The following is a 15024-nucleotide window of genomic DNA, read 5'->3' as shown; positions in this document are numbered from 1 at the left end:
CATTTTATCTTTCTTTTATGACATAGAATAGGAAGATGGATTAAGAGTGATGAAATTTGACTTTGATCAAGAGAAATGTAGAAAAGGACAAAAATGTACTCATGTTTCATTCCCAATTTTCTCTCCTGAAGGCATTGATTCCTTGCTTGAAGTACAGTTCCATGAGCACCAGGCAGCCTCTGTTAGTGATCATTATTTATTTGTGAATTTAGATGATGAGTGTCAGTGGACAATTTAATTTCAACCCTCCTTTCAGTCTTCTTCCACGCATCAGCACTTATCATAGAATAGAATCCCAATAGTGCAGAACAGGCTATTAGGCCCATCAAGCCTGTACTGACTCTCTGGCAGAGTATCTTACACATGCCCTCTCCCCTGCCCTTTCCCTATAACCCCACACACATTTCCCCCTCCGACACATCTAACCTACACATTTTTAGACACTAAATGGCAACTTAGCATGACCAATCCATCTAACCTGGGAGGAAACCGGAGCACCTGGAGGAAACCCACACATACACAGGGAGAACATACAGACTCCACACGGACAGTCACCCAAGGCCAAAATTGATACCAGACCCATGGTACTGTGAGGCAGCAGCGCTAACCGCGGTTATAGCAAGCATCACTTTGCAGCTGGTGGACAAGGAAACCTGGTGTTGAGACCAGTAATTGATCAGTGAACCCAGTATAGATCAAACACACAACATAGACCTTCCTGATCTATAAGGTTCAACCTAGATAAATTTGGATCATCATAAACACCGGAACCTCACCTGTACCAAAGTCATTAGTTTACAGTAGCCATTTTCATGCAGCAGAGATAATTTTAGCAGAGTTGAATCTTCAGTTTACCTGTTAATTATGATTTTGAAATGGTGAATGATGAGGTGAAAATAATGGGTGCTTTGAACATCAGTTGGAACTTTCTAACTTCTTAGGATAACTTCTTTCTAACTTTTTGAGATCATAGTTCTTTCAGACTAAAATTGTGTTGGACGGCTTTTTGCTCTTACACATCACGCACTGATAGAAATCAACTGTCCTAGGTTTGTTCTTACTGTAGCCTTGGTGGGGCCATTTCCATCACCATCTTTCTTCTCCTGGTTTTTCAAGCCTCGCTGTATACATCTCACATGTTACCTCCCCATCAATTTTTTTCTTCCTCTGTTTTTACCCTCAATTTCTCTTTCAATTGTTACCAGAGCAAGGCTATTGGATCTTCATTTACTGATGGGCAAAATTAAATATCAGAGGCATAGGAAACACACACGGTCACAAGTACATCCCTGGAGAGGAGGTGCCAGCGATGCCAGTCATAAAGGAGAGGTAACCAATTCCTAACAATTAAAAAAAGAGGGGGAAAGAACAAAGAGCACTTAATGCTTTGCACATAGTGGCCATTGCTTAAAAAGAGCTTGCTAAGAGTTTAATATGTAGGCACGGGGCAGTCGGAAATGCATATTGAGGGGTGCTGGCAGCCATTACAGTGCAGCTGGTAGAAATTTAGCCCTCTAGTCGAAGATCAGCTACTTTGAATAGGTGATGAGCAGCAATGAGGAAGAGCCACTCCAATAACAATAATCTCTCCCTCAATGTCAAAAAAATGAAGAAGATAGTCATCAACTTCAGGAAGCACGGTGCAGGACATGCCCCTGTCAATATCAATGGTGAAGAAGTAGAAGTGGCCAAGTCCTTCAAATTTTTCGGTAGCTAGATTGCCAACAACCTGTCCTGGTCCCTCCATGCTGTCGCTATAGTTAAGAAAGCCAACAAAGCCTCTACTTTCTCAGGAGGTTAAGGAAATTTGGCATGTTCACTACAACTCCCACCAACTTTTACGGATGCACCATAGAAAACATCCTTTCCAGTTGTTTCACAGTTTGGTATGGGTCCTGCTCTGTCCAAGACCGCAATAAACAACAAAGGATCGTGAACGAAGCCCAGTCCATCACTCAAACCAGCCTCCCATCCATCAACACTATGTATACTCCCCGCTGTAGGAAAAGCAGCCAGCATATAATAGCCTCAGCTATTTACCATTTATATAGATGATCTGGAGGAGGGAGCTGAGTGTAAGATGTCGAACTTTGCTGACGACACAAAGATAAGAACAACCCAGCACGGGAAACAGGCCCTTTGGCCCAACGAGCCCACGCCGCCATTTCAACAAAGCATTTTCCTACACCTACCCTGCCCCGAAAGAACAAAGAGTGGAACAGCAAATTGTGCGGAGGGTGTAGAAAGTCTGCAGAGGGATCTAGATAGGCTGAGCGAGTGGGCGAGGACCTGGCAGATGGAATACAATGTTGGCAAGTGTGAGGTTATCCACTTTGGTAGGAATAATAGTAGGAAGGACTACTACGTACAGGGCGAAAAGCTGCAGCATGCTACGGTGCAGAGGGACCTGGGGGTCCTTGTGCATGAGTTGCAAAAACCCAGCCTACAGGTGCAGCAGGCGGTCAGGAAGGCAAATGGGATGCTGGCCTCATAGCAAGGGGGATTGAATATAAAAGTAGGGAGGTCTTGCTGCAACTGTACAGGGCACTGGTGAGGCTGCAGCTGGAGTAGTGTGTGCAGTTTTGGTCGCTGCACTTGCGCAAGGATATTTTGGCCTTGGAGGGAGTGCAGAGGAGGTTCACTAGGCTGATACCGGAGTTGAGGGGGTTGAGCTATGAAGAGAGGCTGAATAGACTGGGCTTGTACTCGTTAGAGTTTAGAAGGATGAGGGGGGATCTTATTGAGACGTATAAGATGATGAAAGGGATGGATAGGGTAGAGGTGGAGAGGTTCTTCCCTCTCAGAAAGGACAGCAGGACTAGAGGGCACAGACTCAAGATGGGGGGGGGGGGGAGCAGTTTAGAACAGAGTTGAGGAGGAACTTCTTCACTCAAAAGGCGGTGAATCTCTGGAATTCTCTGCCCGTTGAAGTGGTGGAAGCTACCATGCTAAATATATTTAAGACGCGGGTAGATAGGTTTTTGGTAGGCAAGGGGATTAAGGGTTATGGGGAGAAAGCGGGAAAGTGGAACTGATCCACTTCAGATCCGCCATGATCTTATTGAATGGCGGGGCAGGCACGAAGGGCTGGATGGCCTACTCCTGCTCCTATTTCTTATGTTCTTATAATTAAGGCACCCCAGACATACACTCTGCGTTCCTTCTTCTGTCGGGAGAAAGATACAAAAGTCTGAGGACACACACCAACTGACTCAAAAACAGCTTCTTCCCTCCTGCCATCTGACTTTTGAATGGACTGACCTCACATTAAGTTAGTTTTTCTTTAAATCCTACCTTTGATTATAACAATACATTCTGCACTCTCCTTCCCTATTTACAGTATGCTTTGATTGTATAGCATGCAAGAAACACTACTTTACACTGTAAACTAATACATGTGACAATAATAGATCAAATCAAAAATGCAGTCCTTTGGTCTTGAGGCATGCAGAAGTTATGCATGAAAGGCAGGCAGAGCACAAAGGCCCTCATCATTGTGTCTATTGTCAAATAATCAGCTTCTGGACATGTCAGAGCAGTGCTGCCACAACTGCATATCAAAACATATCAGTGCATATCAAAACGATTGCTAACTTGTATGTCTTCCTGATCGCATGGGCACATCTTACTGTGAAATTGGTAATGGCGCTGAATTCCTTTGCTTCTGATTCATCGCAAAAGGCAACAGCAGACATAAGTGACATATCACAAGTGACCACTCATCACAGCATCAAACAAGTGATGGGTGCCCTGTGTGAGAGAATATTGGAGTACACGGGTTCTGCTATGTTTCAAAAATATTTCTTATTTAGACTCCTCAATATGTTGCACAGCCTCCAGCAGACACTTGGGCACACATCTCTTGCTGTGGTGCCACAGGTGAGTGCAATAAAATACACAGATAACAATCAAGTCTCCACTTCTGTAAGCAGCAGCAGTCCCTTGAGCTGAGTGGCTTCAGGGTACATACTGCTCAGGGAACGTAACCATATCTGTGCCCAGAGGCATGCCTGAGCCAGGAACAAAGATTTGGTGAAAGAGGACACCATTGTCTTAACTCTCTTGTTCTTGATTTTGCAGGAAAAAAGAGCAATCTTACTCATGCTGATGGGAGGTATTTAACCTCAACAGACACCCTGTTGGACGTTTTTACCAGACTGTTAATGATTGACAGTGTGGTGACTATCTCTGTGCAGACTGAGTGGATTCCTATTATGCTTTCCAACTGCACCTTAGTCTTTCCATATTTCATTACAGCTCCAAACCTCTGCATGAGCTCTCCTGCATTTAAGAACATAAGAACATAAGAAATAGGAGCAGGAGTAGGCCATCTAGCCCTTCGAGCCTGCCCTGCCATTCAATAAGATCATGGGTGATCTGTCGTGGCTCAGTTCCACATTCCTGCCCTCTCCCCATAACCCTTAATCCCCTCACTTATCAAAAACCCATCAACCCGCGTCTTAAAAATATTTAGCGAGGCAGCCTCCACCACTTCAACAGGCAGAGAATTCCACATCACTTCTGTAAATCTATCATCAGATTTTGATCTTGGTTGTTGCAGGTAATCCTTGCATAACACTTGTTGTTATCTATTGTCTGATGTGACTATGTTGTCTCAGATGTATCTTTCTTCTATAAGTAGATGCGAAGTCGCATTGTGATGCTTGAGACTCTTCCACAACTGGTTCTGCAAAACACAAAGGATCCGATTTTACCATTTTGATTCTAAGTGCTGAATCTGGGTGTAATTCAGATCCAACTTGGAAAACTGTTCTCAGGCACCCCCATACACACTTATCTAACAGAAAATCATGAGTCTGAACTGTGCTGTGGGTGGGGCTTTTCATATCCAAAGTGCTGCAGCTCGAATCAGAGCTTTGAACTGCGCATGCGCAGTTAAAAAAATTTGAAAAAAAGCACCCCTCTCCCATCGTTTCTGGGCTGCAAAAAGCAGATAACGCAGCCCGGGAACAATGGCCCTCACATATATTGCCCCACCCTCACAACATTACTGTGCCACCACCCCCCCCCACTATCCAGACCAATCGTGACCCTCTGCCCCCCTTCCCATCCCCATCAATCACCTGCAGAGTGGCAGCAGACACTTCCTGCCCCTGCCCCCCGATGTAGAGATCCATCTGGCCTCCCTCCTCCACCCCCCACTGACCCATTTCCCTCCCCCACCCACCACCACCACCGATTTGCGTCAGAGAGCCTCTGAACTTATCTCTTCAGAGGTTGAAGCGTCTGAAATAGATCTTTGCCAGCAAGTCTGTTTCGTGCCAAATCCGGACAGGCGAACGCAATAGTAAAGGGGGAAATGCAGGTAAAGTTGGGCAGGCAGCCCATTAATTCAATTTAAATGCACGCAAATGCATTTAAATCGCCGTTGCGCTCATTTCGGGCGCAGTTCAGACCGTGGCCATTTTCGAGCCTTGGTAAAGAGAGCATCTGCGCGGATGCAGTCACATTGCACTAATCACCTCATGCCCGACTTTACCAAGTTTTCATGCCCAAAAACGGGCACAATGCATTGGTAAAATTGGGCCCAAAGACTTAGGGAAGTTTTACTGGCAGCAGCTGTTTCTACAAAGCTGCAGCTGGTCATTAAAGCTTATGTATAGACATGGAGAAAACATGGGAGGAAGGCAAGATCCATTCAACTTGTCTTGAGCAGACTCATAAAAACATAAGAAATAGGAGCAGGAGTAGGCCATCTAGCCCTTCGAGCCTGCCCCGCCATTCAATAAGATCATGGCTGATCTGTCGCTGCTCAGTTCCACTTTCCCGCTTTCTCCCCATAACCCTTAATCCCCTCTCTTATCAAAAACCCATCAACCCGCGTCTTAAAAATATTTCGCGAGGCAGCCTCCACCACTTCAACGGGTAGAGAATTCCAGAGATTCACCACCCTTTGAGTGAAGAAGTTCCTCCTCAACTCCGTTCTAAACCGCCCCCCTTTTATCTTGAGGCTGTGCCCCCTAGTCCTACTGTCTTTTTTGAGCGGGAAGAGTCTCTCCACCTCTATCCTATCCATCCCATTCATCATCTTATACGTCTCGGTGAAATCTCCCCTCATTCTTCTAAACTCTAACGAGTACAAGCCCAGTTTATTCAGCCTCTCCTCATAGCTCAACCCCCTCAACTCCGGTATCAGCCTAGTAAACCTCCTCTGCACTCCCTCCAAGGCCAAAATATCTTTGCGCAGGTGCGGCGCCCAAAACTGCACACAGTACTCCAGCTGCGGCCTCACCAATGCCCTATACAGCCGCAGCAAGACCTCCCTACTTTTATATTCAATCCCCCTCGCTATGAAGGCCAGCATCCCATTTGCCTTCCTGACCACCTGCTGCACCTGCAAGCTGGGTTTTTGCGACTCATGCACAAGGACCCCGAGGTCCCTCTGCACCGTCGCCTGCTGCAGTTTTTCGCCCCGTAAGTAATAGTCCTTCCTACCATTCTTCCTACCAAAGTGGACCACCTCACACTTGCCAACATTAAATTCCATTTGCCATTTCCTGGCCTATTCGCCCAGCCTATCTAGATCCTTCTGCAGACTCTCCACACCCTCCACACAATTTGCCGTTCCCCCAATCTTGGTGTCATCAGCAAATTTCGACACCCTACACTCGGTTCCCTCCTCCAGATCATCTATATAAATGGTAAATAGCTGAGGCCCCAGCACTGACCCCTGGGGCACTCCACTAGTCACCATCCGCCAATCCGAATAGCACCCGTTGACCCCCACTCTCTGCCTCCTATTTGACAACCAACCCTCTATCCACGCTAACACCCTACCCCCAACTCCATGTCCCTCGACCTTCTGCAATAACCTCTTGTGAGGTACTTTGTCAAACGCCTTCTGAAAATCAAGAAAGACCACATCCACCGGCTCTCCTCTATCCACCGCCCTAGACACATCCTCATAGAACTCCAGTAAATTTGTCAGACACGACTTCCCTTTAATGAAACCGTGCTGCGTCTGCTCTATCAAGGAATTCCCTTCAAGATGCCTCGCAATTTCCTCCTTAATGGCAGATTCTAACATTTTACCTACCACAGACGTAAAACTAACCGGCCTATAATTCCCCGCCTTTTGCCTGGCACCCTTCTTAAACAACGGCGTAACATTAGCCGTTTTCCAATCATCCGGCACTTCCCCGGAATCCAGCGACGTCTGGAAAATAACCACCAAGGCATCCACTATCACCTCCGCCATTTCTTTCAGAACCCTCGGATGCATTCCATCCGGTCCTGGGGACTTGTCCACAATCAGCCCCTCCAGTCTGTCGAGCACCGCCTCTCTAGTAACAGTAATGTCATTAAGACCCTCCAGTCCTACCACCTTTCCATCGCTAACACCCGGCAAATTATTCACGTCCTCCTCCGTGAAGACAGAAACAAAAAAGTTATTCAATACCTTAGCCATATCCTCATCCCCTACCACTAGGTCCCCTTTCTCATCCTCTAAAGGACCAACATTCACCCTAGCCAGCCTCTTCCTTTTTATATATTTATAAAAACTCTTGCTATCCTTTTTTATATTAAGCGCTAGCCCAGCTTCATAGTTTCTCCATCCTGCCATCACATGATGAGTTGCTATCCTGACAATATCTCCATCATGGACATCAGAATAGTAAGATATGCCATTTCACCACTAGACTAATCCCTTTCTCATGAGTTGTGCTCTTTTTTCCTGTGAAGTCAAGGGTAAGAAAGTTGAGACAAAGGTGATGTCCTTCATCGCATTCAATTGCAATTCATTCACTGTCTTCAGTGTAGCTTCCTCCACAAATCTTGTGTTAGCTTTGGGAGCAGTCAAAAAATGGATCTAGAGACAATACCACCACCTCGAAGAGCTATCCAATCCAGTCCAATCTGTGGCTCCAGAGAAGTATAGCTGGGTTCTAAGAGAAATCAAAGTGTAACATCACAAGAAAACAAATAAATTATTAATTGGTGAATATTTTGCTTGTTTATCTTCAAAACCCAGGTAATTTATTGGTCATGAGGTTTTATTAGTTATAGTTAACCTTTACTACTAGTAGTAACCTACTGGGAGTAGCAGTACTTATTATGAATTTTTTTAGAATGAATTAACACATAATCATGAAGGTAGGGCAGATGAGATATATTGCAGCTGCAGAATTTGGGAGCTCCTGGACACTGGGGTGATGCAGGGTAAACATGTCAGCAGTAAATATCTGCATCTTGAGAAACCATGGCTTAGAGTCATTGATCTGGGGGTTGTGCTGCAGACACTGATGCATCAGGAAGGGGGAAAGTTACCTGGACACTTTACACTCGGAGGCAGTCACATTCTTTAGGATAGGGTCTTTGCTGAGTTGTCAGGAACAGGAGGGTGTGACTGTGAGTGAAATGGTATGAGGATGCAAAGGGTAGAAGTGGGGAAGCCACAACTTTCACAGTTGTCCAACAGATTTGAGGTTCTTGCTCTCTGGATGGATGAAAGTTGTGGGCAGGGTGGATAAGCAAACTGGCCATGGTACAGGAGGCCATTCAAGCAGGGAAAGTGAAAGGAATGCAGTGGTAGTTAGGGACAGTATTGCCAGGAGGATAGACACAGTTCTTTGCAGCCAAGAGCATGATCCTTGTGGTGTGTTGCCTGCCCAGTGCCAGGGTTTGGGACATCTACTCTGGACTGGAGAAAACCTATAATGGGAGGGGGGAAGATCCAGGTTCCAATGACATAGGTAGAACTTGGAAAGAAGTTCTGCTGAGCAAATATGGGCATCTAGGACTAAATTATAAAGCAGACCCTCAATGGAAATAATCCCTGGAGTGGGGTGGGAAACAGTGTGTGCTGGGGTAAGATGGGGAATAGAAAGTGTGTCACATCAAAGGTTACTTCGCAAATCAGTTTTTGGGGTAACTTATTGGTCTGGCTATGAGATCGCTATTTAACAGGAAGCAGAGAGTGAGGATAAATGGGTCTTTTTTGGGCAGGCAAGATATGAGCAGACTGGTCTTGACCATTTAACTTTATATGAATGACTTAGAGGAAGGGACTGAACATATGTTCGCTAAATTTGTTTGTGTCAAAGGTAAGAAAGTAAATTGTGAAGTGCTGATAAGGAGCCTGCAAAGGGATATAGACAGATGAAGTGAGCGGGAAAATATTTGGCCGTTGGAATATAATATGTCTATATTATGTATGGAGAAAGAGTGGCTACAACAGCAATGGCAATAGTGACTTTAAAATGGCTTTTCTGGCTGAGAGTTAAGCATGCTGAGATTTCTTGTGGCCAGTGACCTGGAACTTTTCAGAGGACACAAGGTGTAAGATTTTACAGCTTGTCCATGGCAAGGAATATTTCTTTACAGACCTTTGGAGCTAGTGTTCCTTATCAGAGCATTGGAATGTAAACAATGTGCACTTAAGGGGCCTAAATATGAAGTGAATAATGCCACTACTCTGGCTGTATTTGATTGACCTAATCAAATGATGCATTTGGGGTTTCTGATCAATTCATTGGCTGGATGATAGAGAATCTTCCAGAAGCGCATGAAGAATTGTGGATAAAAAGATATATGAGCCTCTGTTTGTCAGCAATAACTCAAAAAGATCAACCATCAAAAGAAGACCTGTACTCTGAAGGATGCTTCAGAGAAGAAGATAAATTCTACACGAGGATATTTCTTGACCAAGGTTTTCCTAAACTTGGTGGTATCTATTTTTGGTTAAATAGTTAAAGTTGATGTTTAGTTAAAGTTGATGTTCAGTTAGAGTTAAAGTGCAAGTTAGGAATTAAAGTTCAGTAAAACGTTAATGAGTTGCAACTGTTTATGTTTGAATTGGTACTAAAAATGTTAAATAAAGAAATTGCTGAATTACTTTCCTTGATTGTCTCACTAAACTGGAGTGCTTGGAAGGTGTTTAAAAGCTATATAACAATACTGAAGAATGAATAGAAAATTGGTATGTTACTTAAATGATGAGAGATTGCAGAAGTCTGAGATATGGAGGGATTTCTGTGGTGTCTTGACATATGAATTAGGAAATGTTAGTATGCAGATACAGCAAGTGATTAGGAAAATAAATGGAATGTTGTCACTGAGGTTCTTAGGGAATCTGATGATCTAGGGGAGGCGATGGCCTAGTGCTATTATCACTAGACTATTAATCCAGAGACTCAGCTAGTGTTCTGGGGATCTGGGTTTGCATCCCGCCTCGGCAGATGATAGAATTTGAATTCAATTTTTTAAAAATCTGGAATTAAGAATCAACTGATGACTATGAAACCATTGTCGGAAAAACCCATCTGGTTCACTAATGTCCTTTAGGGAAGGAAATCTGTCCTTATCTGGTCTGGCCTGCATGTGATTGGGCAATAAATGATGGCTAGCCAGTGACACCTATGTCCCACGCATGAATTTAAAAAATGACAAAGCAAATGGAATAATAAAAGTAAGGATCCTTTATTACAGTTGTATAGAGCATTACTATGACCACATTTCAAATACTGTTTATAGTTTTGGTCTCATTTAAGAGAGAATGTAAGTGCATTAGAAGCAGTTCGGAAAAGATTCACTTGACTTAATGTCCCCATCCCTTCCCCCATCCCATTATATGGGCCTGTATCCAATGGAGTTTAGAAAATTGAGAAGTAATCTTACTGAAACATGAGGGTTTTTGACAAGATGGATGCTGAAAACAGATAATGGAACAGACTATAACTAGGAGACACAGTTTAAAAATAAGGAGTCTCTTATTTAAGATGGAATTTAGAAGAAATATTTCTCTGAGGGGTTTGAATCTTTAGAACTTTCTTCCCCAGAGTGTGATGAAGTCAGCATCAATTAACATTTTTAAGGCAGAGGTAAATAGATTTTTGACGAACAAGGCAGTTGAAGGTAATTGGGGCTAGGCAGAATGTGGAGTTGACACCACAATCTGATCAGCCATGGTCTTATTAAATGGCAGAGCTGGTTCAAGAGGTCAAATGACCTATTCTGAACCATATGTTCATATGTTTGTTCACTGCACAGGAATGAAATGGTCACTGTTCTTGAGTACCAGGTGCTCTTATGTTGCTCAGTTGTGGGTCTGTTGGTAACTATCATAGAATTCCTATAATGCAGAAGGAGGTCATTCAGCCCATTGAGCCTGCACTGACAACAATCTCACCCAGGGCCTATCCCCATAGCTCCATGTATCTACCCTGCTAATCCTGAGGGGCAATTTAGCATGGCCAATCAACCTAACCCGCATATCTTTGGACTGTGGGAAGAAACCGGAGCACTCAGAAGAAACTAACACAGACATTTGGACAACGTGCAAACTCCGCACAGTCACCCAAGGCTGAAATGAACCCAGATCCCTGGCATTTTGAAGCACGCAGTGCTAACCACTGTGCCACCGTGCCTTTTTCAAAGTAAAGGTCTGACATCTGGTTGATGCATTGCATTCATCTTGCCATGTCTCAGAAAGTCATTCAAGCACTTCTTGCACTTTACCCAGGTCCTGCTGACAGCACTGTGGCTGCCCCCCTCCTGAGCCACTTCCAACCACGCCTACTTTGTTTGGCTAGTTAACTTTCTCTTGAAATTCTCAGCATGCTCCACCAGACTAAGAACACCTGCAGGGACCCATTGGTAAATTGTGATGCTATCATTTCAAATGTGAATGTTGGACCCTTAGAGGATGAGAGGGGGGATTTAGTGGTGGAAGATGAGGAAATGGCTGAGGCCTTAAACAAGTTTTTTGCCTCGGTCTTCACGGAGGAGGACGCGAATAGTTTGCCGGATATTAAAGATCGAAGGATGATAGGAGTTGAGGGCCTGAATGTGATTACTGTCACTAGAGAGGTGGTGCTTGATCGACTAGCGGAACTGATGGTGGACAAGTCCCTAGGACCGGATGGAATGCACCCCAGGGTTCTGAAGGAAATGGCAGAGTGGATGCCTTAGTGATTATTTACCAAACTTCGCTGGATTCCGGGGAAGTGCCGGAAGATTGGAAAATGGCTAATATTACGCTGCTGTTTAAAAAAGGTAGCAGGCAAAAGGCAGGGAATTATAGGCCGGTTAGTTTAACGTCTGTTGTTGGAAAAATGCTTGAATCCGTCATCAAAGAAGAAATAGCGAGGCACCTAGAGAAGAATTGTTTGATAGAGCAGACGCAGCACGGATTCGTTAAGGAGAAGTCGTGTTTGATGAATTTATTGGAATTCTATGAGGATGTGACTAGTGCGGTAGATAGAGGGGAACTGGTGGATGTGGTGTTTCTCGATTTTCAAAAGGCGTTTGATAAGGTGCCGCACAAAAGGTTGCTTCAGAAGGTTAGGGGGTGTGGAGTTGGGGGTAAGGCGTTAGCGTGGATAAAGGATTGGTTGTCTAATAGGAGGCAGAGAGTTGGTATCAGTGGGTGCTATTCTGATTGGCGGTTGGTGACTAGTGGAGTGCCACAGGGATCGGTGCTGGGGCCTCAGCTATTTACATTTATATAGATGATCTGGAGGAGGGGGCTGAGTGTAGGGTGACAAAATTTGCTGATGACACGAAGATGAGTGGAAAAGCAAATTCTGCGGAGGGTGTGGAAAGTCTGCAGAGGGATCTGGATAGGCTGAGCGAGTGGGCGAGGACCTGGCAGATGGAGTACAATGTTAGCAAGTGTGAGATTATCCACTTTGGCAGGAATAATAGTAGGAGGGATTACTATTGAAAGGGCGAAAAGCTGCAGCATGCTACAGTGCAAAGGGACCTGGGGGTCCTTGTGCATGAGTCGCAAAAACCCAGTCCGCAGGTGCAGCAGGTGAACAAGAAGGCGAATGGTATGCTGGCCTTTATAGCGAGGGGGATAGAATATAAAAGCAGGAAGGTCTTGCTGCAACTGTACAGGGCATTGGTGAGGCCGCAGCTGGAGTACTGTGTGCAGTTTTGGGCGCCGTACTTACACAAGGATATTTTGGCCTTGGAGGGAGTGCAGAGGAGTTTCACTAGGCTGATACCGGAGATGAGGGGGTTAGACTATGAAGAGAGACAAAATAGACTGGGTCTGTACTCGTTGGAGTTTAGAAGGATGAGGGGGAATCTTATAGAGACGTATAATAGGGATGAATAGGGTAGAGGTAGAGAGATTCTTCCCGCTCAGAAAGGACAGCAGGACTAGAGGGCACAGACTCAAGATAAGGGGGGGGTGCAGTTTAGAACGGAGTTGAGGAGGAACTTCTTCACTCAAAGGGTGGTGAATCTCTGGAATTCTCTGCCCGTTGAAGTGGTGGAGGCTATCTCGCTAAATATATTTAAGACACGGGTAGATGGGTTTTTGACAGACAAGAGAATTAAGGGTTATGGGGAGAAAGCGGGAAAGTGGAACTGAGCTACTTCAGATCAGCCATGATCTTATTGAATGGCGGGGCAGGCTCAAAGGGCTAGATGGCCTACTCCTGCTCCTATTTCTTATGTTCTTATGTTCACAGGTGACAGTCTTACTCTGCTCCACTGTTCTCTACTCTCTGCCATTCCAAAAAATCTGGCATGCACAATAATGGCTACCAAATGCCCTTTAAATCGGACTTGCCACATCAACAACCATAAGACATAGGAGCAGAATTAGGCCACTTGGCCCATCAAGTATCCTCCGCCATTCAATCATGGCTGATATTTTTCTCATCCGCATTCTCCTGCTTTTTCCCCACGATCATTGATCCCCTTACTAATCAAGAACCTTTCTATCCCTGTCATAAAGACACTCAGTGTCCTGGCCTCCACAGCCTTCTGCGGCAAATAGTTCCGCTGATACACCACTCTCTGGCTGAAGAAATTCCTCCTCACCTCTGCTTTAAAGGATCGTCCCTTTAGTCTGAGGTTGTGCCCTCTGGTTCTAGTTTTTCCTATTAGTGGAAACATCCTCTCCACGTCAACTCAATTCAGGTGTCGCAGTATCCTGTAAGTTTCAATAAGATACCCCCTCATCCTTCTAAACTCCAACAAATACAGATCCAGAGTCCTCAGCTGTTCCTCATATGACAAGCTCTTCATTTCAGGGATCATTCTTGTGAACGTCCTCTGGACCCTTTCCAAGGCCAGCACATCCTTCTTTATATCTGGGGCCCGAAACTGCTCACAATACTCCAAATTGGATCTGACCAGAGCCTTATACAGCCTCAGAAGTACATCTCTGCCCTTGTATTCTAGCCCTCTTGACTTGAATGCTAACGTTGCATTTGCCTTCCTAACTGCCGATTGAACCTGCATGTTAACCTTAAGACAATCTTGAACAAGGACTTCCAAGTCCCTTTGTGCTTCTGATTTCCGAAGCATTTTCCCATTTAGAAAATAATCTATCAAAATGCATAACCACACACTTTTCCACATTGTTTTCCATCTGCCACTTCTTTGCCCATTCTCCTAGCCTGTCAAGGTCCTTCTGCAGCCTCCCTTCTTCTTCAATACTACCTGTCCCACCCACCTTCTCACTGGTCCACAACCCCCAGTTGGACAAACGATGTGCCATTCAGAGGCCACCTGTTTGAAAATAGTGTTAGATGTCAGGTGCTGACATGTAACAGGGTCTAGATGCTGTCCCTGAAATTAAGATCCTTAAATTGGAACTGAAAATTCCACAGAATAGTACTGAACATTCAAGAATTGCACGCCTGGGCACAGAAATCATGCTACTAAAGAGTTAAATAAAGTGGGTTTGGATCCATTCAAAGAGTATTAAGGTACTTGAAAACTGATTACATTCCAGTGAATCAATTTATTAACTTTTGAGAACTTTGAGAGCTTTAAGTTGTAGCTGGGAAATGGTTTTGTGTAATCCATATTCTATACATAGACTATTAATCACTCTGTCCTGCCTCAGCATTTATAAGTGCAGATTTCAACACCTTTATGATATTTTTATATTATAAATGAGGTAGATAAAAACATTGATAATATATGTTTATTTCTGTCAATTTGGAAAGTAACAGTTCAGCTTATTTAGAAAGTAACATCTGTAAGTCTGCAAAACAAAAATCGGTATTTTTCGATCATTTTGTGAACTCGTGTACTAAA

Source organism: Carcharhinus amblyrhynchos, chromosome 12, assembly GCF_965287045.1.
Source record: "Carcharhinus amblyrhynchos chromosome 12, sCarAmb.v2.hapA, whole genome shotgun sequence".
In the NCBI taxonomy this organism is placed as follows: Eukaryota; Metazoa; Chordata; class Chondrichthyes; order Carcharhiniformes; family Carcharhinidae; genus Carcharhinus; species Carcharhinus amblyrhynchos.
This window is presented reverse-complemented; position numbering follows the sequence as displayed.